Source organism: Anser anser (assembly GCF_964211835.1).
Source record: "Anser anser genome assembly, chromosome: 12".
Classification (NCBI taxonomy): Eukaryota; Metazoa; Chordata; class Aves; order Anseriformes; family Anatidae; genus Anser; species Anser anser.
Genome location: NC_139733.1, coordinates 4,664,428 through 4,690,171, shown reverse-complemented (window position 1 = coordinate 4,690,171; position 25,744 = coordinate 4,664,428). Strand labels below are relative to the sequence as shown.

At 46.9% G+C, this 25,744-nt stretch overlaps 1 protein-coding gene across 7 annotated transcripts in view; it reads left to right on the top strand.

Annotated features, from left to right (window-relative positions):
• The first annotated feature begins 376 nt into the window (after positions 1–376).
• The window catches only part of FBLN2 (fibulin 2), a 105,970-nt gene continuing 80,602 nt past the window's right edge, over positions 377–25,744 (top strand). For 2 of the 7 annotated variants that reach the window (XM_083796415.1, XM_083796409.1), the window contains exon 1: positions 12,287–12,442. The gene's annotated coding sequence lies outside the window, so the exon portion shown is untranslated. Of the gene's footprint in view, positions 535–1,358; positions 1,513–10,579; positions 10,699–10,881; positions 10,976–12,286; positions 12,443–21,479; positions 21,785–25,744 lie in introns of those variants that run through there. The other 5 variants (XM_083796413.1, XM_083796410.1, XM_083796411.1 and 2 more) reach the window with 5 other exon arrangements.

Genomic DNA, 25,744 nt, shown 5'->3' with positions numbered 1-25,744 from the left:
GCAGCAAGTGGCACTCATGGGCTGTCACCAGACGATTTAAGGGGGCTGTAAATGCCACCGTCAGAGCAGCAGTGCTCACATTGCATCTTTGCTGAGGTGGAGAGAGATCCAAGTCCCCCGGCCTGTTATTCCCCTATTCTTTCTGTGCTTTCCTTTCTCCTTCAGATGAAATTCAGGACTGTGTAAGATCATTTTTGGAGGGTTGATTGTTTCCTCACAAAGTAAATAGCATTTTTTCCTCTTTGGCTAAAGTTACACAATAATTTTGTATAGTTGCAATTGCTTGAGGGAGTCCAGCAGTGACTGGCAGCGCCCCCGTCCCCACGCGCGTTGCCACATTGCACAATAAGACAGTCCCACTTTCCCAAGCTTTGGCCGTGTCAGAGGCAGGATACCACATTATTCAGAAATGGAAATTCTTACACTGCTACTTTTCCGTAATTGTGCACACATTTTGCCTGTGCAGATTTCAAACTTGCCTTGAATGGGAGCTGCTGAGGGCCAGAGGCAGCGCAGCGTTTCTCCGAGTGCTAGGTAATGCTGCGCTTTTCCTCTCACGGACTGCGGGCTGGGCGGCGTCTGCTGGGAGGAGGAGAGGAGCGGGCAGGAGGAGGGTGCAGAGGGACCTCTCCCCTGCCCTGGCAGCGATGGGCGGAGGTGACCAGGCGCTGCTGGGAGCCACCAGCTCTGACCACGCAGTAGCTGCTGCTCTGTCTCCTGGTCCCTGGGAAAGGCAAAGCCAGCAGCCAGGCGGTGGATGCTCAGCCCTCTGCGCTGGGTGGCTGTCCCCGCTGCCTGTGCCTGGGCATGGCTTGTGCCACCCCGGGGGCAGCTGGGCCCAGTGTCCCCGTCAGGGTGGGATGGGTGCCCGGGTGTGGGAGAGAGCCTGCTGTGCCCGTGAGCCTGACGAGGGGGAAGGCACCTGGGGTTATTCTTACAGCCCTCTGAGGGATGCTTTCCTGATGACACAGTGCTGTGGGGAACTTGTGTCTGATTTACACCGGGATGGGTGTCTATAAGCAGTCCGTACGGTCACACAGATATGACAGCTGGGCCCTCCCGATGTAAAGGGTAGGACTGCAGCCCCCGATGCTCCCGGGGCAGGCTGCCGCCAGGTAAGCGTGGGGCAGCTTCGATCCCGGCGAGCAGCAGCGGGACAACGAGGAAATCACAAACCCCGCTCGGCCCGGCGTCGGAGCCCCTTTGGATGGACCGAGCGGGCTGAACCGGGGCAAACCGGGGGGGCTCGGTTACCAGCGGGGGCTATTCGCCCACTTTTTCCTCACCGTGTCAGTGGCAAACCAGTAAGCTGGGCGCAGAGCCTTGCCCCTGCAGGTGAGCGCCGCACACAGCCCCGCGGGGCGCTGCCCGCCTCCCGCCCGGGCTGCGCCTGGCCCCGGCCCGGTGCCGGTGCTCGGCGGCCCCCCCGGGCAGCCCCGCCGCAGCTTTCCGGCCCCTCCCTCTGCCTCCCGGGGTCCCCTCGCCCCTTCCCGAGCGGAGCGGAGCCGTGCGGTAAGTGCGGAGCCCCGGGCGCGGAGTCCCTGTCGCGACAGAGCAGCGCGGCGACAGCTCGCGGGGCGCCCGGCGGTGCCGCGCGGAGGGGAGCCCCCCAGCCCCTCGGAGCAGGGGACGCGCCCCGAAGCCGTTTCCTGGCTACCGGGAGGAATAGGCAAATATTTCCTTCCCCTGTTTCTCTTCTCTCTGCCTCTCTTTGTTGTTGTTGTTGTTCTGAAAGTGGCAAATTGTCAAGGAAAAAGAAGAAAAAAGTTGCTGTAGATGTTTCGGAGCTGTTGCTTTATGGAAAACAACTCCCTGGGTGGAGGCGAGAGCAGCCTGCGGTTCGGTGGGAGTGTTTGCAAATCAAATGTCACTTGGAGGTGGGGGAAATCTGGCAGAACTGTTCCGTAAGAGCCTTCTCCAAGTCGTGCAGGCTCGCTCGCCTCATGTGAGCTTAACGAAAACCAACGGGAAGTTTGAAAGGAAGGGGAGAAGATGGATGGGAAAGCTAAGGAAAGTGCTTGCTGCCTGCTTTTGCCGGTGTGCTTGGGTTCCTGGAGCGAGCGTTGCTGGGCATGAACCCGCACTGGCTGCCCCCTTGGGAGAGTGGGGCAGGGTCTGTGGTGGGGATGTTCAGGCTGGGAGGTGGGCGCAGCAATGCAGCCCCTGGCAGCAGAATTGGCATGGTCAGGGCTTGGGCGAGCCCCAGCCTGTTCTGTGCCCCCGAACCTCCCCTCGCCGCATCGCTTTCCCTCGGCGCTCCAAGCCCGTCGGTCGCCGGAGCCCAAGCACCCGTGGGGAGCGAGCCCGGAGGTGGCCGGGTTGGGCACACGGTCTGTGCCACCTGCCACAAGGCCCCGGGGGCTTACGGGTGCCACGGCAGCGCTGGATTTCTCTCGGGGCCCGTGGTACCAAAGGAAAAGGAGCTGTGGTTGCTGAGCTGTAGCAGTGCCAAGCCTCGCCGTTCTTTTGCGCCCAGAGGTGGTGAGCGGAGAGGTGGTGCTTGGGAGCGTGTCTGGCCCTCTGGCTGTCTAATGGACCACCTGCAGCCACATCCTCCCCTTCACTGCTCTTCCGCATGGAAGTCTTTGTTTTGGGCATCCTGGCCCTTCTGCTGGCAGTGCAGGCTGTGGGCACAGCCCATGTACCGGTTAGAGACAGCTTTACTGGTAGCTTGGTTAGGCTGTGTTTTAACGACAACAACAACTGTGGTATATGGTTAATAGGTACAAAGTTATCTGAGAAAGATGCAGCTCTGTAGTTAGAAAATACCTTTATTAGTGGAGTGGGTGAAACTTTTTAAAATGAAAGATTTTTCCCCGAGTGGCAGAATGGGGCCTATAGAGGCCAAAAAAGGGTTTTTTAACTGCTTAGTTTCCCAAGGCGTATCAGCTGGACCTGTGAAATCGCTTTGAAGACACAGCTAAACCAGCATTAATAGGGCTGGTGTTGGCATAAAAATGTCATCCAAAAATCACACCCTTAATTGGCATTAGTGTGTTGGCAAACCTTTTCCAGTGCTGCTTTATCTTTCAACAGCCATATTATTGTAACCGTTTCACGTGTTTTGTCTCATGACAAAGGCTCAGAGCAGGATTTGTTGAATTCAGTGCAGTGGCTGGAATCACAGAATGGCTTGGGTTGGGGGACCTTAAAGACCGTCTAGTTCTAACCTTTTACCTTCTCCAGCGAAGACAAGAAACCAGTGGCAAAGCAGCTGAGGCTTTCAGTCCTGGTACCACCTCTGTGATTCCTTGTCTGTGGGCCCGCTGCAGTAAGCTGCTTTGCAGGCTATGCTGGGACAAGGAGTAGGTAAATGCTTGCTTTGCAGTTTATTTAAATAGTAGGATTTTTTTTTTCTTTGTTCTTTTAATTCAAATCAGCTTCCATGATTGTAAAGATCCTTCACTCTTTTCCTTACTTCTGTCCATCGACCTCTCTGTCCACTTTAAAAAGTTTTCAGTTGCATCAGGTCATTGTGTGGCATTATAGACTTCTAAATACACCTGATCTACATGCAGCTGGAAGAAGTTCCCTTTGCTTGGATTTGTGCACCGAGTGGTTAGGTAACCTTCCAAGGGTGATGGTGGGCAGTGGGATGGATCCTCTGTCCTGCTCAGATGTGCAGCATGGAAGAGCAAATTTAGTTTTGCTGGACAGTTCCCCAACCAGAGAAGGGCCCCACTGGGGCATTGCCACGTGGCCAGAACTGCCCAAGCCCTTGTTTTACATCCCTTGTGAACCAAACCAAGCTTTCTTTTCACAGCTGCCTTCTTTCCTTTATTCTGGGAGGTGACAAATATTTACCATGTTGGTCTCTTTAAAACTGCTCTTTGGGAATTTTCTCATGCCTTGGAGTTTCTTCACCTGTTCTGTGGGTAAGAACTGGCGTTTATCTGCTCCTGGCAAAACCAGAAGTGTCCCTTAAAATATCCAGAGATTTGTGTGGTTGGTGAAAGACTTGAACAGGTATGTGCTTTCCTACAGCTGCCTTCACGCTTTCCAGCATCGAACCCTGAAGAAACCAGAGTGCCGCTAGCTGCCCCATCAGTGCCTTGGGGCTGCTTGCCTCCTTCCTGAGTCAGCAGCCATCAGCCCCGGGCAGCGCTGTGTTTGTTCTGGAGGCAGCCCTTGTTGCAGGGGCCCGTAAGCTGCCCCGGGAGATGGCAGTGCCGTGCCTGCTGGGGCTCCCCTTCCTCCTCTGCCCCGGGGCTGGGCTCCATTGATGTGTTACTGTTCTGTATCCAGATCCCAAGTGGCACAAAGAACCTTGACCCTTAATGACTCTGCCTCTTATCTCCTTAGAGGCACCGACAGCCCCTGTGTTTAGGATAAGGCTCTGATATAGTGATATGGTCCCATGCATTCACTTTTGTGTAGCTTTTCCCCTTATTCACTTGCATTAGAAATTTGGATTTCCTGCCAGCTCATTGGCATAATATTAACCTTTCTTTTTGCTGGATGTGACATGTTGCCTTTAATAACAGGGGCTTGGGTTTAATATCCCAGGAGGTCCTTTTCGATTCTATGTTCATGTAGTTCGGGAGCTAAAAGAAAGAGTCTTCTGAAAGGGGCTTTCCAAAGACTGGTTTGTTTTCTCCTGGTTACATTACTGTGGTCTTCTCTTAAGAAATCAAACCGTTGAAACAAACATATATCCCACTTAGATATGAAGAAATTGCAGCTTATTTATGGCCTGGATCCACTCCTTCTTCTGAACATGATTAGAGCAAGATCAGACCCTTTGTGTTACCTTTTCATCCTGGCATGTTACAAACCTAATACAGACCTCATGAAAATTAAATTGTGCTAATTACATCTCCCGGTCTGCTTTAAGAGAGTCATACATTCCTGTCTGACTTGCTTGCTAATGAACTCTGTGGACCGAATCCAAACTCGGAGAGAAGTTAAAGCACCGTCGCTGATCCGAGCACGCAGCTCACCCGGACTTCGTTGTCCAGATGTGACCCCCAGCCCAAGGGCGGCTGTGGAAACACATGCTTGTCTGGGAGATGCTGCCGACATTTATTGCTGGGTGCGCTAGATCCTGGGGCTTTCATCAGCACGGTCTCCTTTTTGTGAATGAAGGCAGGCAGGGACAGCCGGGCTGGCCAAACTGGTGCCGGGTGGCCGGGCTGCAGGCGGCCTGCACTCGAGGGATGCTGCCGAGGGCAAGTCACGAAGGAGGGTAAGCCACGATCCTCAGCAAAGTGAAGCTTTAAAAGTTGTTGCTCCTTGTTCCAGAGGCTTCTGTCCTGCCAGTTTTGGTGGGAATTTCTTTGTTCCTCAGAATTAAACTTTGGTTCAGTTCTGTTTTTTACTTGACACTGTTCGGTGAACAAACCTTGGAGATGAGGAGCTCGTTTCTTCCTGTATCAGCAAAACGTTTTAGTGACTGCTAACCCCTTACACCTGTACATGTCTAGTCAAAGAAGGGTCCTAACCTGGTTTTGTTTAGACTGCTGATGGAGGGAGGGAGAGAAAGCAATTCCTGGGGCCCGGATACATGACTTTTTGGAAATAGAAACTGTAGCCAGAAAAGGCTATATCCCCAACAGAGCTGCAGAAGGGGTCTTGTGGGTGTTCTTAATCTACCTCACTGCAAAGCCAGCCAGGTTAGCTCAAACCACCTTTGTTTTGACTTAAATTAGCTGAGTCTGCAGTACGGCAGTGAATGTTCGCTCTGTCCCTCCTGCCAGACGTGCGGCGGGGGACTACCAGCCAGCTGCTGGTCCTCGGCCAGCTCCTGCTGCAGCCTCTCCAGGAGAGGCTGTCTGGGCATCCCCTGGGCTCTTCCTAAGCGAGAGCCGAGCCCTTTGTCCAGCATCAATTTAAACACGTTTGTCAGACAGGATCGGTTTAAGATGTGCCCCATACCCTCGCGTTTGTGCTGTCCTTAATCATTTCAGCTTGACACCTATCCCCCCTGCTCCTGGTTCGGGTCCCGTTACCAGTTCCTTCTGGGAAATTTCACAGGTCACTGGTGCCCCGCAGCAGCCACCAGGACTGGGACCAGCTGGACTCCTTAAGGGTGTCACTGTGGTGCAGATTGAAGTTTAACTTGCTATTTTACCCATGGAAGGACAGGCCTGCTTAGTTACCTGAGGGTTTGTGAACCGTTTAAGATGATACTGGATATGCATGCATAGAAAGAGATTTTGACGATGCCTATGAGATTTGAATTCCCTTTAAAATTAAAATGCAATTTGTTGTCCATGTTTCTGTGACAATCCCATCCTAAGTGTTTTATAGAAACAACTTGTAGGACTTTTGCTTTTCCTTACTATGCACTGGACGTTGGAGGCTAGATTACTTACCAAAAAAAAAAAAAGAGATGGGAGCTGGAAAAGTATTGTTTTGTTGGTGTCATAAATACTCTATATATTAAGGAGACAGAATACCTTTAAAACTCTGCAGTGTTGCATAGCCTGAAACCTTTTCATGGGAGAATGCTACTTTAAATATACGTCTGAAAAAAAAAAAAAAACAACCCACACACAACTTCTGCAAACGATGTGTTTTCTTAAGGAATTAAAAACAACTGTTTAGAAATGATTAATTATTGTAACATGTGAGCACTGTAACGTTCCGTCCGTTCGCAGTAGTATTTCAAATGATTTAAAGTTGTTTGCTCAAGGTTTGCTTTTACCATGTCATTAAATGTCATGGATTTGTTCCAGCTGTCCTCCACAAATGTATCACCCATGATGGATTTTGCATGAGAACAGGCTGCCAGATTTTAATTTTGATACCAAAGACCAATTTTATTTTACTTTTGATACTGATTTGGAGAACATACTGCTGGCTTTTAATGGAGTTGACAGGGACGATGCTAGCAGCTCTGGACGGGCTGAGCTCTGGGGCCTTGTTTGCACCTTTCGAAAGCCCCGAGGCTGAGGTCAGGCATGGGCAGTTACCTGTCCCCTCTGACTGCCGCCAGATCGCCCCTGGCAGTGGTTGTGGCCTCCCGTGGCTGTCACTGCTTCCCGGCAGGAGGTCGCAGCCCTCCTATCTGCTGGCTGCATACTCTGAGCACTTCCTAAATTGCTTTGGGCAAAATCAAGTGGATTATCTCAAGCCACTGATTAGACTATTGAAGACAATCCTGCTGGCTTTGGGGCTTGTCTTCTTCCTTCTTGAGGTGAGTTAGGGAGGACAGGAGGGACTGCTGCAGGGCGCAAGGCTGCTGGCGGGGGTCTGCTCTGCAGCACAGCTGGGAGGCAGGAGAGGCACCGCGGGTTTCCTAGTGGCTTGCTGAAACCATTCATCAGAGGAGGAGATCTTTCTTGCTGAGCTGCTGAGGCTTGCCAGGGGTTCTTCCAGGCCCATTGAGTGTTTTTTTTTTGTTTTTTTTTAACCCCCTTACTCAATTTTTATTGCCAGAACATTTACGTTTGGTCATGTTTTTCCAATTCTAAACTAATCTGCCTCAAGTGTGGAGCTCCATCAAATAATTAATATAATGTAACATCCAATTATCTTGAAAGACTGGGTATGATTAGTGTATAAACCTTGGACGGCCACTTGGAAAAGATATAACCTGATACTGCAGAGAGCAGATTGATTTGGGGGATTACCTCTCAGCCCTGAATTGGTAAATAGCGTAAATGGATCCACTCGCTAAGAGGAACTGCTGCGTGCCCTGAAACATCACAGCTTGCCTTCAGAGCAAACCAAAGCTGCAGCCTGCTCCCTGACGTGCTGTTTGGTTTCTGGCATGGCTGCTTGCTTTGGGCCAGAAGGGTATGCCCTGTGGAAAGTGTTTGAAATCATTCGTGGGCCTTGGTAAAATGCAGACGTTAACAGCAAGAGTGTGAATAAGCAATCTCTCTCTCTCTTTTTTTTTTTTTTATTAAAACTTTTGCATTCTTTTCAAAGTGTTGACATAGTACACTCTACCCCGGGGTGTTGCAAGTGTCTGAATATTTAGGATGTGTAAAAGACCATGATCGTGCAGTAACATCTCTTCAGTCTGGGCAAACAGGTTAACTTGAGTGCTTCACTTTTGTTCTTAAATTTAAACAAAATGAACTAAGATGCTAGTAAGCAAAAAGGACACTCACTGGTATATACTTTCCTTTACTAACATCTATCCTGTTAACAGTGGAAAAAATAAATGAGCACTTCATGATGATTATCCTGAAGCTGAAGCGTGCCTCTAAACTAGACAGTGTCACATTTAATTCTAATTCTTGGTTACGTTGCTGTAGTCCTTGGCTGTCTGTCTCTGAGGCCAGAAATGCCTTTTTGTTACGTGACCATGCAGGGCTGGGCACTGAGATACCCGATGTGCAGCTAGGCTCCAGGTGCTGCCGTGAGTGAGGTACGTCTCTGCACTGGAAAAAGGATTTTAATAGGCAGCGAAGTGTGTGTCAGGCAAGCATGTGTGTGTTTTAAATAAAGCAGTCTCCGCTGGGTTTAAAATGAAATGTTTCCATTTCTTTTTAAGCCTGCTTTTCTAAAACTCATTTAAAGAGACTCAATAACATCTGCCATCAGTGACATCCTTATGTTTGGGCTCTAGCTCTGCGAGCACAAAGCCCACGGCATTTGTATCAGTCACTGGGACGGGGCGCAGGGTTAGGTGTTCGCAGGCAAGCGTTTGGGCAGCAGCAGAGCCCATAACTGTGCAACAAGGCCAGTAACTTCTTCGAGCTGTTTTTCAATGGCATTTTTCCTGATGGGCAAGTTAAGTAGGTCTTGTTTCCTCACGAAAAGAAAAACTAAGTTAAAGGAGAGAAATGCTCTCTGCAAATCACATCCTGTTTTTATCCTTCCACTAGCACAGATTTGGAGTTGCAGCCTGACTGCAGTCCATCTGACCTGCTTCCCCTCCCCTCCTTATTGACACTGATATTAGAACTATGGGAAAACTTGGACTGCTGGCAAAATGGGTGGAAAATCAAATGTTTAATGTTTTGCTTGAACATTTTGTGGTTTCTCCTGAAATTCTTTGTCTGAAACAAAGGATGTCCTTTGTTCTTTTTCGGGGGTTGTTTTTTTGTTTGAAAAAATCTGCAGTGTCATTGTGGATCGCTGAAGTTTCTACAGAAATGGCATCAGTTCTCCACATCTTTTTTTCTTTTTTCTTTTTTTTTTAAATACCTGAAACAAGGAAGGACTGTTAGAAAAGATGCAAAAAAATTGCCTGATTTGACAATGAATGATTGTTCGCTGGCAGATTCTTACAAACGCATTCAGAATCAAAATGTTAGTGATTTGGAAAAATCTTGAAATACAGTAATTTCACATGACCTCCCTCTTGGAAGCTTCTATGGTTTTGCATTCTTTGCTCCAGCACAATTCCCACTGAAGAAATGCTTTAAAAAGTAAAGAAAAAAAAAAGAAATAAAAGATGGATTCTTTAAAAACCGTCATTCCTTGCTTCTTTGGTATGGCATTAAGTTGTGTTTATATAGCTTAATCTTATCCTGATTTATATGATCAGAATTAAGCTTTTATGGATTTGTTTGGAGTCTGGAGAAGATACGAACTGAAGCGCAAGACAGTCACCGTCCCACGGAGCCTGCAGGCGGTGGCTGCCTGGGGACACGCTGTCCCCCGGCCATGCAGCACTGCAAGCGCTCCCAGCTCCTCCTTGCCACTTGCAGGCCTGAGGAGCAGCAATGGGCACAGGGACGGGCTGGAGGCAGCGGCTGGAGCCCTCTGCAGAGCTGCAGCTGGGGTGGGGGTGTCTGCAGCCTGGAGCGCAGCGAAAAAGAGCAAAGCCCTGGGTGCCAACAGTGGCAGGGCTGCGGGGGCTGCCCCCATGCCTGGCATGCTCGGGGCCTTCACAGTGCTCAGAACAGGGTTTTGTAGCTCTAAGGAGCTCTCTGAGGCAGGAGAAAAATGGTGGCTTGGTGACATGTGGGTGAAGGGGCCTCCTAATCGCACCTTCTGCCCTTTCAGCCAGACTTGATTTTACCATGACGCTAGCCTGTGCTGTTAAGTAGCTATTAGTTATCGCTCAGGCAGTATCCTTTTGTTATTTCAGAATTACTGAGATACTTAATTGGCTGTTCATTAACTGACTTAGACAAAAATAAGATCTGATTAATCATCATTTCAGCAAATTATAGCCTGTTCTGCAGGCTACTGAAATTAAGCAGTGAAGGGCTGGCTTCCTGCAGCGAGCTGTGACCTGCCCCGGCTGTGCAGCCCTCGCTGCCTGTCACTGACCCAGAGGGCTTGAGGTCCGTGGGAATCGGAGGGGTCACCACCTGGGGGGCGTGGATCCACGTGTTAATGGGGTGAGGACCATGGAGCACTGCCTGTGACACAACGGAGATGGTGCCAGTGCTCGGCAGAGGGACGCGCTGTGAGTGCACGCGCAGCCAGCCAGCAAAAGAGATGTCTGTTGGCCGTCATTCCTAACCTTTGAGATCACTTCCTTTTTCTTACTTTTTTTTTGTAAGCAATATCCATTGTAACTGATCAAGATCAAATTTCCAAGCTGATTGAGATCTTGAATGCATCATCGAAGACTATAGTTTTATCTGAAGTAGTCCTATACGGTATGTTATTTCTTGTTTTACCTTACACGCATTCCGATTTCAAACATAACTGATTTTAGTTAATTATTCAACAGGGAAGATGGAACTGGCACCTTTGGTTTAGAATAAACTTGCTTATCCAATGGCCTAGAGTTTGAAGAAAGGAAAACTTCAGAAGCATCACGGGATCATTAAAATCCCACACAAGGTATTTGCAAGTGTTACAAAGCCAAGCCTCTAAAAAGCAGGTTCCTTACATGAAATTGCTTTGCATTCTTCTGGACAAGAGTTAAAGCTCCCCCAGAACTTTCCTGTTATCAGCCATCTTTGTGTCTTAGATCCTTCCTTTTCCAAGATCCCTGACTGTTGCTCCACTTTAATCTCTCCTAAGGGCTCCTTCTCAGCCGTTTGAAAGCAGCTCTAGCTGTTTCCTCCCTCTGCCCAGGCTTGGCCAAGACCGTGAATAGAAATCACCCATTTCTTTGGTGAGTCCTTGCCAAGTGGGGCTGGATGCCCCTTCAGCCTTCCTGTGTAATTTGATTTAGGAGCGTTTGAAATACTGACAGTATTGACATTGGGATTACACGGAGGTTGCGTTCAAGAAAGTTGGGAAATAACACAACCATTGGCTGCTTAGGCTTTGCCCTTTCCAAGGCCTAAAAATTGAGGAGAAAGTTACGCCAGGTCAGTACTGGTTGTAAATCACCCGGGTTTTGGTGTACTGTACTTAGGACCTGATGGTGTGGCTGGGACTGGATGAGCGGGAGTGACAGGGCTCAAAGACTGCTCTGTCTTCTCTGCACCACGCTGCTCTATGTGTGTTTGGCAGCTTCGCAGCTGGTTTAACTCTTCCCAGTGCAGAATTTGGGAAGAAGAGGCATTTCCTTCCCCTCTGCAGTGCAGACTTCTCATCATTAAGCATGGAGTCCTGTGCCCCGTTCTGGGCTCCTCTCTACAAGATAGACATGGAGCTCCTGGAGCGAGTCCAGCGGAAGGCTATGAAGATGATGAGGGGACAGGAGCATCTCTTATGAGGAGAGGCTGAGAGAGCTGGGCCTGGTTAGCCTGGAGAAGAGAAGGCTGGACAGGGATCTTATCGGTGTGTATTGGACTGGGTGGTCCCCAGAGGGCCCTTCCAACCTCAGCCACTGTGATTCTGTGATGGCGACTGCAAATACAAAACAAAAGTAGACCGATGAAAATAGAAGAATCTTAACAGAATAATTAACAGAAAGAAGTTTTGTTATTGTGTGTGGAGAGCTTTCTTTTGTTAACAGAAGAAGCTGGGAGGGTTTCTCACTTAGCTGATGGCAGCACTGGAGAGGAGTGGTTGGGAGTCTTGCAGCATGCCCCATTTAACGTCTTCATTGCCAGAGGTCCCGGACCAGATGCCTGAGCTTCAGTGGGGCTCACTGGGCCTTGCCAGAGCTGTCTCTGTGAAGGGCCTCGTATTTGTCCTGGGGACAGCGGTGCCCCCAGCTCAGTGGTGGTGGCCCTGGGCAATGGGACTGGCTCCCTTCAATGTGGGGCACTGTGCCCCGCTGTGCACCAAGCACCCCAGGAAGGGGAACCATGGTCGTCAGTGGCTGGGTGCAGCCCCTGTCCCGGGATCTGCAATTTGGGAACGAGCTCTTTAACGGCCCCGTCCGCACAGAGGAGGCAGCCCCGGTGCTGCCCCGGCCATACCTGGGTCAGGCGGTCGCAGGCAGAGCTTTGAAATGCGAGGCAGCTTCCTTAGGCATCGCGGGGGGTAAAAAGTGAATTAACCATATCATAGGCACATGGTACTTCCCTGCTCAGATTACACTACAAAATCTGGGCAGTTCCTAAGATAGAGCTGGAAAAGGGGATTTGGGAGTGTGAGCAGCACTTGGAGCAGAGCACAGCTGACATGGCTGGGAACAAAAGGTGATAGGAAAACTCACTGCATCTACAGTGCTGCACATCCACAGGTCAGCAGAAATCTTTCCTAACTGGACGTTTGTTGCAATTTGTTGGGAGAAGCGTAAAATAACTTTGTTCGAGTGCTGGCTTTGCTTTGTGCCTTATTTTCTGCTAGTTGCAAAGATTTTATCTGGCTGTGTTTACTCTTTGATTTTGTACTCTGTTTTCCAGATTTACTTTCTAACTCTCCGTGATACTCTGAAACTTTTGCTAAATATCTTTGGTTTAATTCAATTTAAAGACTTAAGTAGATAGAGGCGGGTTTGCTTTGTTAGGTAAGACTGCTAAAGCCGTGTCTGCTCTGCGTATGGACAAAGCTTTTTGCAGTACGATTTTCTGCGAAATGCTCCATAAGCAACACATGTGTGCTAGTGCTGTTAGGCAGAACTTCACGGAGTTTTTTTTCACTTCTCGTCAGAAGTGAGCTTCTTACAAAAGCAATTATTTTTAGTGCTGCTTCTGGCCTTTTGATTGTGGATTCGGAGAGCATTTTACCTCACATACTGAAGCAAAAGTTAGGTTTGTTTTTGTTAATGCAAGTCAAGAAGTAGCAATGATTCGGTGTGACAGGCTGAATGTGAGCCATATGAGCCGAGCTGCACAAGCATAAAGGATGATTGTGCTGCAAAATATCTCCAAGTAATTTGGATTTTGACACACTTACCACTTCTCAGGTTGCATTTCCCCCTCCCCACCACTCCTGCCCTTCCCCCACCGCCAAGGACCTGATGGGATGGAAACGTATCTGCATTGTCTCTGGGAACTGTAATGCTTGGGCTGGAAGTGCGCTGCTTCTGCGAATTTTATTGTAGCAATGTGAGAGCTTCACAAAGAGATGGTAGTAATTGTATAAGCTTACTTACGTAGTCTTAAGTAACGACTCCACAGACATAGCTCGAGCTTTAGACGCTAATTCTTAATGCTTTGAGCGTGTAAGGTCGTTGGTTTCTCTGTTTCCCCAACAAGTCCTGAGGCACGCTGCCATATAGCACTTTTCTGATTTAAGAAGTGCAGCTTGTGCACTGGGACGGGGAAGCACAGCTCACACGCAGCTCCCGGCGCGTGTGACGAGGGTTGCATGTTAGGGAGGACTGCTTGTCCCCAGGCAGCCCGGAGCACTGGGCACGGTGCCACTCAGCCCCTCTCTTGGGCGGAGGATTTTGCAGTGCCATTTTTTTCCAATTAAGAAGTATTGATTTCTTTTGCGGGCTCTATTTTTTTGTTATAGGCTTCTATTTAATTGCGGTTTCTCTGTATGGATGGCAAAATAAGGCTGTTTTCATGTTAAATGATACATAGTCATAGTAGGATTTTATGTCCAACCCTTTTATTGATTAAACTTCTGCATGTCTTAGTATTTTGAAGTAGAAAGGAATAACAAGTAACAGTTCGTTTCTGGCTAGGGTTTCTTACCAATAAGTGAAACGGTGTGTGTGTGTGTAAGTGCAACATATGTCATATTTTATAGATGTTACATTGATATTTTAATGGCTCTTAAACCTAAAGATTGAATTCTGTTCTCTTAGATAATTTATCATACAGATGCAACAAACGCAAACCAGGGTAAATGAGAACAGAATCTGTTTTTTCAGTGAATCTGTTCTAACCCATTGGACCAATGCAACCCCTCTGAAGTCATTAGAAAGGATCCGGCTGACCCTGATGGAAGTGGGGATAAAGTCAAGCATTAGGATGGTCCTGGTTGTGACATGCCTTTGCTGCTTAACGTTGTATGTGACATTTTTAAGGAAGCAAACCAAAAATAATACATTGGATACTATTTATAAGGCAAATTCCCAGCAAAATATCTGTCATCAGGTTCCAAATTATTCCTTGCTTCCATTTAACAATGAGCTATCCATTATATGGTCTTAATTTATGGAATGTTAAACAGTTTCTGGCGTTACTGTGCCCCTGCAGGAAGAACAGATGGTACTGTGAATGAGTTTTGCTATGGGATAAAATGTTCCAGGTCTTCAACGGATCGTATCCATCTGTAAGAAAGGAAGAGCATTTGTGTAAAATAAGCAAGGTATAGTCAAACAACTTGAAATCCTCTGCTGAAGGAAAAACAGCGTCTGTAGGCTGAAGCGGTAGTATGTGTTGGAAGGTAACATGGAAAGCTATTGCTTAACATTGTTTTAAAGGTGAACTTTTACTTTACTTAAATATCCCAAAGGGAAAATCATATTTCTGAGGATTTGGAAGGCAGTGGTGAGTATATAATATGGTCAATATATACTGACAGCAGTCTCTTCATAAAAAGAACATGTTACATTTATAATCAGATTGGCAATGTCTTCATCTTGTCTCCATGCAAGGCAGTTCTGCCTTACCTGATTTATAGAGCTTTGGCCCTCTGAGAATAGTGTGGAAGTGATGAACACTTGAATCCTGACAGTCGTTATCATATCAGTGTGTAATATAGCTAAACTTACAGAACTGAGTAGAACATCTCCATCATGATCCACATCTTGCACCTCCCCTAAAAGAGTCATACAGGTCAAACAGTGGATTGCGAGAATTGCCAGAAGTTGCACCAATTTCATTCTCCGTTCTTCTAAATGACAGGATCTGTTAGGATGATGAACCTCCATCATTTTTCAGAGCTCTAGTGAGATTCTGGCGGCTAGCATTTTGGGGAATGATTGCTTTTTTCTCACTGGCCTATGCACTTCGGTGGGCCAGGTCTGGTGAATGAATTTCACCTTCCCTTTATGTCTCTCTCTCAATTCTATAAACTTTGGTCGTGTTCCTTGTAAAGTTTTCCTTTGCAGATTGAAAAATCACAGGCTCTTCAGCTTTATCTACCTGAAAATAAGGTAATTAATTGTCTAAGGTCCTCATAAGGTGCATAAAGACAAGCACACTTCTAGGGGGCAATCCTTACATCTTAAAATGGACTATTAGTAATACTAATTGCCCTCCAAAGTTTTACCCACCTCTTTACTGACTGTAGAAGAAGCTTCATCAGTTGAGGTAACTTCTAGAAAACTGAATTTAAACTAAAGCCTTGTTCTTTAGACAATTTAGATTCATGGACCCCTCTGTTCTTGCTCTTTGCACTTTGAGTAGCTAAGATCACTGTATCAGCAGCTTCCATTTAGAAATGATTCTGCAAAAGTTGTAGTACCCTTATAATGATTGGGTATCGGATGAAAATCCTCCCTCTCCCAACCTCCCAAATCAGTCAGATGGTTGTGAACGTCTGACCGGGCTGCCAGAGTGTTTAAAATCATCCTGGGGAGAGGTGAGGTCGTGCCACAGGAAGGCTCTCTGCAGGTGCCTTTTTCTGCTGGATGGCTGCTTGTTACTGCAGGGTCGGAGGCTGTGTTTGTGGCAGCACTAGCAGAGGAGTCTGAGGGAAGGCTGGACAGCTGGAATACCTCTGCTCTCACTGCGAAGAATATGTTATAGTCCTAATCACTTGTGTTTACTGGTGTTTTTTTTTTTCTTTTTAGCCAAATGTCTTGTGATTTTTAGAAGACTTTATTTTATCTTTTGCATATTAGTGACTTTGTCATCTTAATTTTTCTTGCCAGTCTTGTGCTGGACTGTGGAGAAGGGAGTGATTATCAGCTCATTCTTCATCCTTTGTGTTAATGGTTTATTTCCCCGTGCATAAATCATCTTAGAGCTGTAGATTTTCTTTAGCTGGAAAATAAAATAGCTTCCTTCCCTTACAGGAGAAACACTGACCAGACTACATATATAAATTTTAATGTACCAAGAACAGCAACAACAACACCAAAAAAATATGTTGTCAAAGGGAAAGAAGTATTCTTGTTACTTAAATGATATGCACCTCTACAAGGTAACATACAGAAAATTATTCAGACTGAATTTTATATTAGTGGGAGTAGCTGTATGCACATAATTTAATGCAAAAGTAGAGCGCTAAGCAGTAGATTGCTCTGGATTCTGTCTCAGCATAGGAGAAATACCTGGATGTAGCCTGGCATGAAAAGCAAAGTTTACATCAATGTTTACATCATTTCCCCAGAATCCTATACAAGAAGATGGAGATAGGTTACATTTTCGTATACTTGAAAGGATCTGACTTTTTCTCATAAATGCTGGAGAAAGTCTGGTTTGTTCCTTCAAAGGATGTTTGTTCCATCAAAGTGATGAGACTTGTTTTCTTCTGGGCAACAGTTAAAATAAAATTTCATTTTTGCTAAATATCTTAAAAAAACATAGCATGTTTCCTACTAGAACAAACCCAAACTTTGTAGTATCAGCATTTCTGGATTGCTGAAATTTTTAGTTTTTATGTTCTGCCTTTATTTGCAAGTTATCGTGGGCTTACTTGTATTTGTTGATCATCAATAACTTGAAATATTCTGGAGTATGGGTTGCATACTTACACAGCAAACCATACTAGCTTCCTCTGGTAATAGAAAATGTAATGTATAACTTACAAAGTAAACAAGACTTGCTCTTCTAATATCATTCTGGTTTGTAGGGTAAATATTGTACAGAACCACAAATCATTATGACCACAAGAAGAACTGCATACGTGCATCTGAGAGCAGAAGTTGAGTAAATGTATTTAGATGCAGAGCAAACTGTTTGTCATCACTGAATGTGGCAGTGTGAGATTCTGTACAGACTACCAAAAATAGACCCCAAAACAGTGCTCTTAGCTTCAGGAAATTATCCTCGTGTGCCACGGGAGTACAAGAAATACATGCCTTTATATGTTTATATGTATGTGTGTATGTTGAGCGTGAAATAATACTAGATACTTTGCTTTCATGAGTTTCAGAGTACCAGTCAGTGCTTTCATTTTATCATGAACCCTAAATAGCTTTTAATCTGTTTTGGGTTGGTTATAAATGAGTTCTAATGAGGCTACCTCACCCAGAATGCTTCTCTAGGTTTTAGTCTTCAGTAAATGAGGTAGTATTTATTACTGGCCTCAGCATCTCTTGGAGGGTAAGTAGGGCTCAAGGCAGCGTCCATCCAGATGCTCTCTGGCAGGTCTGTCTGTAAGATATGTTCCTGGTCAGCATCAAGTTCCGTTCCTATAGCTGAGTGCTACAGCAGGTATGATGAAAGCTCTCAGGCAGCTGTGCATGTGTTCTGGGTGCCTGTGACGTGGGTTGCTTGTCACGTTGCCTCAAGGGCTCCCCGGCCCCGGAGGAGCAAAGCTTTCCCTGCCCTCGTGCTGAGGCAGGGGATTACAGGACAGGTTGCTGCCCAAAAGCAGGAGTCGTGCAGCAACTCCCAGCTTCTTTTACACAACTCTTCAGTCTTGGAGGATCAGAGAAGAATAAACATGGTGGAAGATGGGAGGTATTGTGAGGGTAACTTCTATTAGTTACATCTGGCATTATTGTTGTCTCTGAACGGGGGGCTCCAAGATGAAATAACAGAGCAGGCATCTTTTCACGTTTCAGTATCCAGCAAACCAAATTAATTCCATTATCTTTTATGGAAAGTTTGCACAGGAACGGTTTTGATTGATGGATTACATCTGTGGCTGCTGACTGATTAGCAGCATGATAGATGTAGGCTTCATTTACAGGGATTTGCCTTCATTCATGAGGAAAAATTGAAGGTTTCTTTCAAGCACATTTTTTGCATTAAAACTTTTCAAAGTGCTCAACAAATGGTAGGCTTTGGTTTCCGTTTGCTTAATGCCTGTGGTAATTAACATTTCTGTGAGAACATTTTAACCAAATGTCCTAGTTTTTTCTCCATTAAAATAATTTTTTTGCTCTAGCTAAAGAATTTAATTGGTATATATAATGACTCTTATTTGGGATTTCTTTTGTCACCACATGAGAGGAATCTCTTCCTGTAGGATTGATCGTCGTTTCTTTTTCTGGACTTTATTACTTTCTGGTTGGCAGTGTGCCTCGTGGTGCATCCAGTCCACTCGGTACAGATGTGCTCTGTCTGCTGTCCAGTGTCTCGTGGCATGGGTGGAGAGAGGGCATGTGTGTGAGTGCCAAAATAAACCCAAGTTCATCTTCCTACCAAAAGATGTCTGGGCACATGCTCTACCAGGTTCAGTAGCTGAACAGTTTTTAGTGGAAAGTTATAAGGCTAAATCCTTAATCCAGCCTGTCTTTGGGGTTGATTGCTAAACTCTGTGTCCTCCTTCATGGCTTGTAGAAACCCACAGGACTGGAAAATCACAAAATGGGGCTGAGCAGAGGCAGGAAAAAGATGACTGTTCAGCGATACTGGTATCAGTTTCTGTTGGGAGATGTGTCCACCCTTTTGTCTTTTACGTCTCCATTTCATCCTGTATCCATGGTCCTTGTGTGCTGGTCCGGGCACAGACTGGTGTCTGGGAGCAGAGGCCCTGTGCACCCTGTCCTGCATTGAAGATCTTGGTTCATAGCAGGCTAACTCCTGACAAGCCTTCAAGATAGAAGTGATGGTCAGGGCAGGTGTTTCTTCTTGTGATGCTGATTCTTGTCCCTTCTTTCTGACAGAAAGACTCTCTGCTCACATTAGAGCACAGCAAACTCACAGGATACTCACGGGAGTAATGCTTCCAAAACCTGAAAAGGATCACAAGCTACAGCGTGCTTGCGATGGGTAAATTTGAGCTAGCATTTCATATGTTCCCTGTTCCCCCTCCCCTCCCCAGCCTTTATCCAGAGGAATAGGGCAGGATAATGCCCTCTGTGTATGGAACAAAGGCAGCGATGGCCTCGTGTGCTGCCTCTAAGTGTTAGTTGAAAGCTGGAGCACAGGCAGGACAGGGTGTGCTGAAGTTCACCTACTGGCACGCAAGTCTCAGCTAGGTGCGCTCTGCAGCTGGGGGAGCAGAAGATGTATTTTCTCAGCTGTGGAGCAGAGCATAGCTCATGAAAAGAGTTGGTTTGTTGCTACAGTTGGTTACTGAGAGCATATTTGCTCTCTTGAGGGACAGATTTGGATCCTGTTGAGTCATAAAGGAAAGGAGTTTGATCTCAGACCCTTCTTGGGGGATTTCACTACAATGTGAAAAATCATTGTGCATTTCGAGGGGAAAATGTCGCAAGTCACAGCCTACTCCTAGGAAAATCCTGATTTTAGACAGCAGCTATGTGTGTTATGGACCTAAAGAGCTACATTGACAGAGTGCTGTATAAATGTTGTGGAGGAACTGTGAACCAAAAATAGTAAGAGATTATAAAACGTTCACTGCACAATAAGGGTTATTTTCAGCACGGCAGATAGAGATCCACTATTAATAATGACAATGTCAAGGCCAAGACATGTTCACTGAAAAAATATTTACTACAAAATTACTGCATTGACATTTTGTTGTGACCGTCATTTGAAATTAATTGGTGGACTGAAGCAACCCCCCTGAGTTACTCCGGAGAGTTTCAAGTCAAGGTCCTCGGTTCTGAGGCTGAAGTTCAGGCAGTAGAAGAGCTGCCACCCCGGCTGGTGAGCAGTTCTGCCTTACAGGTATACTGCGGAAAACAGTGTTGCAGTTCCTTCAGTCTTCCCTCAATGAAAACAGTTGTTAGTTATTTCCAACGTGGCATATGGCAGTAGGCAGGGCAGGAACTGCCACTTGCTAAGCTGTCAGTTAAAAAGTGGACTTTCTTTTGCCTAATTTCTATTTTAGGGTGGGGGAAACTTTTTTTGTATCTTAGGGTTAGGGAAACAATGGGTTGTGAGGTGCAGAGTGCTGGCTGGACTCGTGTGTAGTAGAAGATTAAGAAAACAACTGGATTGAGAAAACAAATAAATGCAAAGCTTGAATCTGTTACTTAAAGAAAGTTGTAAGCAGCATCATAGGCACTTCGCTGAAGAGAGAAGAAATGGTGAAAGGGGATCGGGGAGTGACTAGAAACAAGATGCTCAGATCTTGCATGCCGCTGTCCTTGAGACTGCAGCTATTTTGTGCCTTGGTGAGAGGGAGCAGCAGCCCTGCAGATATGTGAGCTCTGGGAGGCAGTGGGAAGGGACAGAGGCTGGATTATCCCGGAGGAAGTTAGGGAAAGACGGGGGAGAGAGAAGTGTAATCCAGGACCTGAAAGGATACTTTTTGAGGAGCAAGATTATGAGACCAAACACAGGAGCAGGTTCAGCTTTGGTTGCTTACGGTGTTCACCAAAAAGTACTAAATAATGGGGAGTACTATGGGAAGCGGGGATTTGTTTCTCCTGAGTGGGAAGGGAGGAGTGCGACTCTTAAGGCAAATGAGAACAATTTATTTCCTTTGCTCATCAGCGCAGAGTATTTGCAACATTCACCTGAGCCTGGAGCACTGAACCGTGCCGGTGTCATCCCCCGGGGCACGGCCGTGCTGGAGCTGTGCCGCCGCCTCCCCTGGGGCTGTCTCCGCGTGTGTATGGCTGCTTGAGGTGCCGTGGGACCCAGGGACACGCTTTGCCTGCACGCTGCCAAAAGAGCTCTCTCTTTGCAAATTGGTTCATAACTTATGAGCTTTGACAAGTTTTTGTTGGCTGTGCCTTGGGAAATGTTTTTGAATGGCTGTCGCTGACTTTGCTTTAATCTTTTCCCAGATTTTTTTGGCTGTCGTGGAAATAGCTGGATTAGTTAATTGTGTTTTGGAGGTGCATATACAGTCACCTGAAACTTGGTGATGTTAAAAATGTGTGTGTATATATATATATATATATATATATAAAAATTTTCACAAAAACGAAATACTTAGGTTTCTGTTGCTGCAGAGCTGCATGACCCTGGCCTGGCTGCAAGTGCGTGCTGAGCCTCCTGTGCATGGATGCTGCATTTGCATCGTCCTGAGGGAAGCCACATCTTCCTTGGTCTGACAGTCTCAGGTCTCTTGTGCTTGTTCCAGCTGCTCCAGTCCCCGTCCACGCACAGCCCCTTTGCTGAGCCATCAGCATGTCAGAGCTGGGACGGGGACCAGCTCCTCCCCGTGCATGGGGCGGGATGGTGTTCCTGTTCCCCTCCTTTCCCCCATGTGAGTCGTTTCTCTCTCGCTCCCTGCAGCTGCCATCCTCCCACTGAGTCACTTTGGATCCGCTGCAGTGGCGCCTCCCAATGACACAGAATTTCGCTGCTCAGTGAGCCAAATACCTGCCCTGGTATTTTGGGCTGGGCTGGGGCGAGGGGGAGCACTGACACTACACGCAAGATACAACTCTCCCCTCCACAGCTTTCTTTGCCCTGCCATGCGCTTGGAACAAGGCTGCCTTTACTCTCCAGTTCTTCAAAGATGGATTAGAAAGCTGCGCTTTCTGGAGGAACGTGTCCCAGAGCTGCCTGGTCACTGTTGCTAATGCTTGGCTACTGCAGCCGAAATGCCTTGGGTGATGGGCCATTACTGCAGCGTGCCGGGTTCCTGTTCGGATTTGATGTGAGGAACGTCCTGGAGAGCATCGGGAGCATCTCTGCCTGGGGTGCGTGTGCGGGGAAGGGAGGTCTTGTCGGAGCTGCTCTTGGGAAGCCGCATGAGTTTTGATCTCCGCTGCTTGCTCCTGGTTTGTCCCACTCTTGAGTTCTCTGTTGAATTAAGTAATGATCCTCCAGGCTCCCAAATGTCCATTTTTAAGCTTTTCCATGAAAAGGGGGTTTACAGTAACTGATTTCTTATTGAAAATAAAGCTGAGGGAAACCGCCTGCAAAAGCTATGACTTCTGAAAATTGGCTGATTTTGCCAAGAACTGGAGCGTTGACAACACTGAAGTGACTAAGCATCTTGTGCTTTACTTTCGATAAGAAAAGGCAGCTTATTGGATTTGGATTTGCACTGGGGTTTATCCTTCCCCTCTTCTCCTTCCCCCCAACCCAGGTGCCCCGAGCGAGAAGGCTGGCTTCAGCTCATCTCAAGTTTCATTAATTAGCAGGCAGAAAGGTCTGGCTCTGCGCACTGCATATTGCATAAGAGCAGCAAAGGAAATCTCTCCGCTTTTCATTCATCCGTCTGGTGAATAGCACTTTAGTTACCTCTGCTAGCGAGATGGGCCAGGAGCAGCCAGCAGCAATCCCTTCCAGTGCTTGGTGAGATCACAAGTTTCCGGATTGAGAGGGTGTGAAAGGAAGAGCTAATCCACTGGCTGGCACAGCCGAGCCAGGAATTACTGAGCTTAGTTTTTTTTTCTTTTTTTTTTTTCTGTTTTTCATACAAGAACAGTCTCTCACAAATTTCCATTTTTCTCTTGCATTTAAAAGGGATTGTTTTAAAATTGATATTTCCTTCCGTCCCCTCCCTTCTTCCTCCCTTAGTCTCAGCTATGACCGCAGCCATTTAAGAGCTGCTGGCAGCTGCAGCAGACCAGAGAGGTCTGGCTGGGGAGAGGTGCTAAAATACACAGACAGGCGAAACGCGTTAGCCCTGTTGTACAGTGTGCCTGTGCACATGCGCTTCAGCTTCCCACTGTGCTTTTTGGAATTCTTTTACTGATGTGATAGACAAGAGATTCAACATCACAGACTAGGGCTGTGGTTGGTCCCTCAGGTTGCACCCGGGCCCTGGGAGCCAGTTTGGACTGGGTAGCACTGGAAGACCGGGAGGAATGGCAGCTATGTGTGCTGGTGCTTTGTGCACCAGTGGCGAGTGCCACTACTGCATTCCTCGTTTGCTGCCAGCTGTGCTAGTGCACGGGCAGGCTTCTTTCTCTACGTGCATGAAACCTGGGTGTAGGTGAGTGGATAAACGAAGTGGCCAAACCCCCCAGCTCCACCCTGCATGAGGCTCAGGAGGGACGGTGCAGCTGTCTGCCACCTTCTGCTTTCACATCAGGCTTGCATCTGGCCCTGCGCACTGTTCAAAAGGAGATGGATATCAAAACAGCCTTTCTGTTTCTACTATCGTAGCAAAGGGCAATTTACTGGGGAATTGAGAAGAATAGTTCCACCGAAGCCTGTTTGCAAGGATCTACAACTGGTTAAATCACAGATACTTCTTCAAAGCTGGACATCAGTGGGATCTCATGCAGTGGGATGTTCTCTGCAGTGGGCTGAATTTATTCTGTTTATTGGTTTTTGCTTAGAAATGTCTGCCTCTCTTTCTTCACTGAACATTTCATTGAATGCGCTTGATCCTGCAGTATCTCTTTCACACATGCACGCCTTCTGCAGTTCTGCCATCTCCAGGACAGCCTTCCCAAGGAAAGGTGATGTTCATGTGAAGTCTTTGAAGGAAAGCGCCTCTTGTCACCTCTCCTTACCTAGAATAAGCTTTCTGGTTTAGCATTGAAATGAAACCATCTGGAAAAAAAATCTCCCAGTAAAATACTCCTCATAATTTAAAGATGTTGCGCATTTAAAATGTCTGGATGTTGTGTGGGAACACACTGGTTTCATCAGCATTTTCAAGTAATACTGAACTGTTTTAATCAAGTCAACATTCTTCATTTTGACTTTATGTTAAGACTTTGATTCAAGTAAATCACTTTCTGAGTATATTGTTTTGCAAAAATCTCTGAATTTATAACTTTCTGTCCCCAAATTGAATCAAAGTAAGCATTTTGAAATCTTATTTTGTTCTACTCACTTCCCCCCCTCAGGAGAATGGAATTGATGGTTGCTGTTGTTAGCCTTTGATGCCCTGTCACACAGATACTGGTTTCATTTGCAATGTGAAGCATTCTCATTTCCTTTTCCATGAAGACATGTGTCCATGCTTCATGTCTTACTTCTTTTTAAGCTGGTTTGCTATGAAGTGTATTTGTTTTGTCTCTCCTAGGAATCAATTTTAAAGAAGGGACTGACGAGGAAGGAATGCCGCTGTGGTCTGACCATCCTCTTTAAGCTCACAGTTTTACCTCTGTTGGCTTTGAGGATCTTAGTGCCATCCAGAGCATTGGCCCTCTGTTATGTGGGCACACATGCTTTCTTGGGATGCTCTGTGTGCAGGGGGCTGGTAACAGCTGCTTTAACAGGGGCCCAGGAGTAGCTAAAGCCAACACTAAAGCCAACAGGGGTAGCACTTGAACCAAAGCAGAGCAGGATGTGCAGCCCAGCAGGTTAGGAAATTCCACGAAGGACACAAATCGAAGCATGCTGGGTCACAAAGCAATGCATGAGGACTAGGGTGACGCCTGGGTTATCTTGCTGTAGTGCTCTGTAAAACCGCCAACATAGACTTCGGGAAAACCTTTGTGTTAGGTGTGCGGGGTTTCATTTGTTGTGACATCCCACCAACACAGCAGCAAAAGCCAGTGAAATTACTAAGAGTGGGTGGAGGACAGAGCTGGGAATAAAAAGACCAGCTTGTTGTTCAGATGAAGCCCTTTCTTATTGTTCCAGTTACGTAAAGGGACATTGAAAAAAGCATTAAAATAGTTAACGGAAAGAAATTTCTGCATTAATATCCTGGTATTAAACATTGCATTAATATCCTGGTATTAAAACTCCTCTATCCTCTAGAGATGGTGCATTTTTTCCCTCTTGGAACAGACACCTTCATTTCGCAGCTCCGGCTCTTGCTGCCATTACCAAGTAATTAGCTGCTCTCCCCAGAGCCTGCTCGCGGCAGCGGGACGGGCGCAGATCCAGAGGCAGTCCCACATCGCTGCGTGGGCTGGGCAGGGCACGCACGCTCCGTTCGGAGCTTGTTCTCAGTGGGGCTCAATGTCTGTGAGCTCTGCTCAAAGCTGCCTTTCTCTGTGCCTGGAGTAGGGAATCTTTCTTTGATATGCAAGTTTATGGGTTGGTGGCGGGGGGGAGCCATGGGTGTGGGGAGCAGATGGAGAAAGCAGAGGGAAAATGTGGTGCTTTAAAGGAATAAAAAGAGATACTTTTGTTGGGATCATTACACCAGAAACAAGCAGCCTCTGATGGAAGAAAGCAAGCCTGAGAATAGGGAAAACTGCGGTGTTATCAATGGAAAAAGGGTTTATAAGGATTTGGGCCTTATCAGCTTGAGGTCGGTAGCATGAAAGCTGGATGTTCAGGGATGTGGAAACAATCAAACAAGAAAGGATATGGGGGGCTGACCAAGGCATTGAGCAGCAAGCGTGACAGGAGGAGCAGGGACAGGGCTCGATGCAGGACAAGGCCCCGAAATCTCCGGGCCTCCCTGTGGGTGAGGGGAAAGGGAGCAAGGAGAAGAAGGGAGGAAAACTGGAGGCGACTGGGACAAGCACGCAAACCCTTGGGCAGAAAGGAGGTGGCAGTAACTATACCAGGGAGGGCGGTCAAGTAGCACCCTCCAGGAAAACAGGTCTGTGTTTGTGAGGTGCTAGGAAGAATGCAGAAGGGGAAGAGCCCTGTGGTAAACCTGCAGCTGGATATAACTGTCAATGGCTCAGGACAGGAGGTAGTTTGGGGGCTTCTTGTTTGGAGTTCAAGTTTCTGCTGAGAAGAAGGTGTTTGTTTTGGGAAGCCTGAATATACAAGCAGGGCAGGCAAGCACC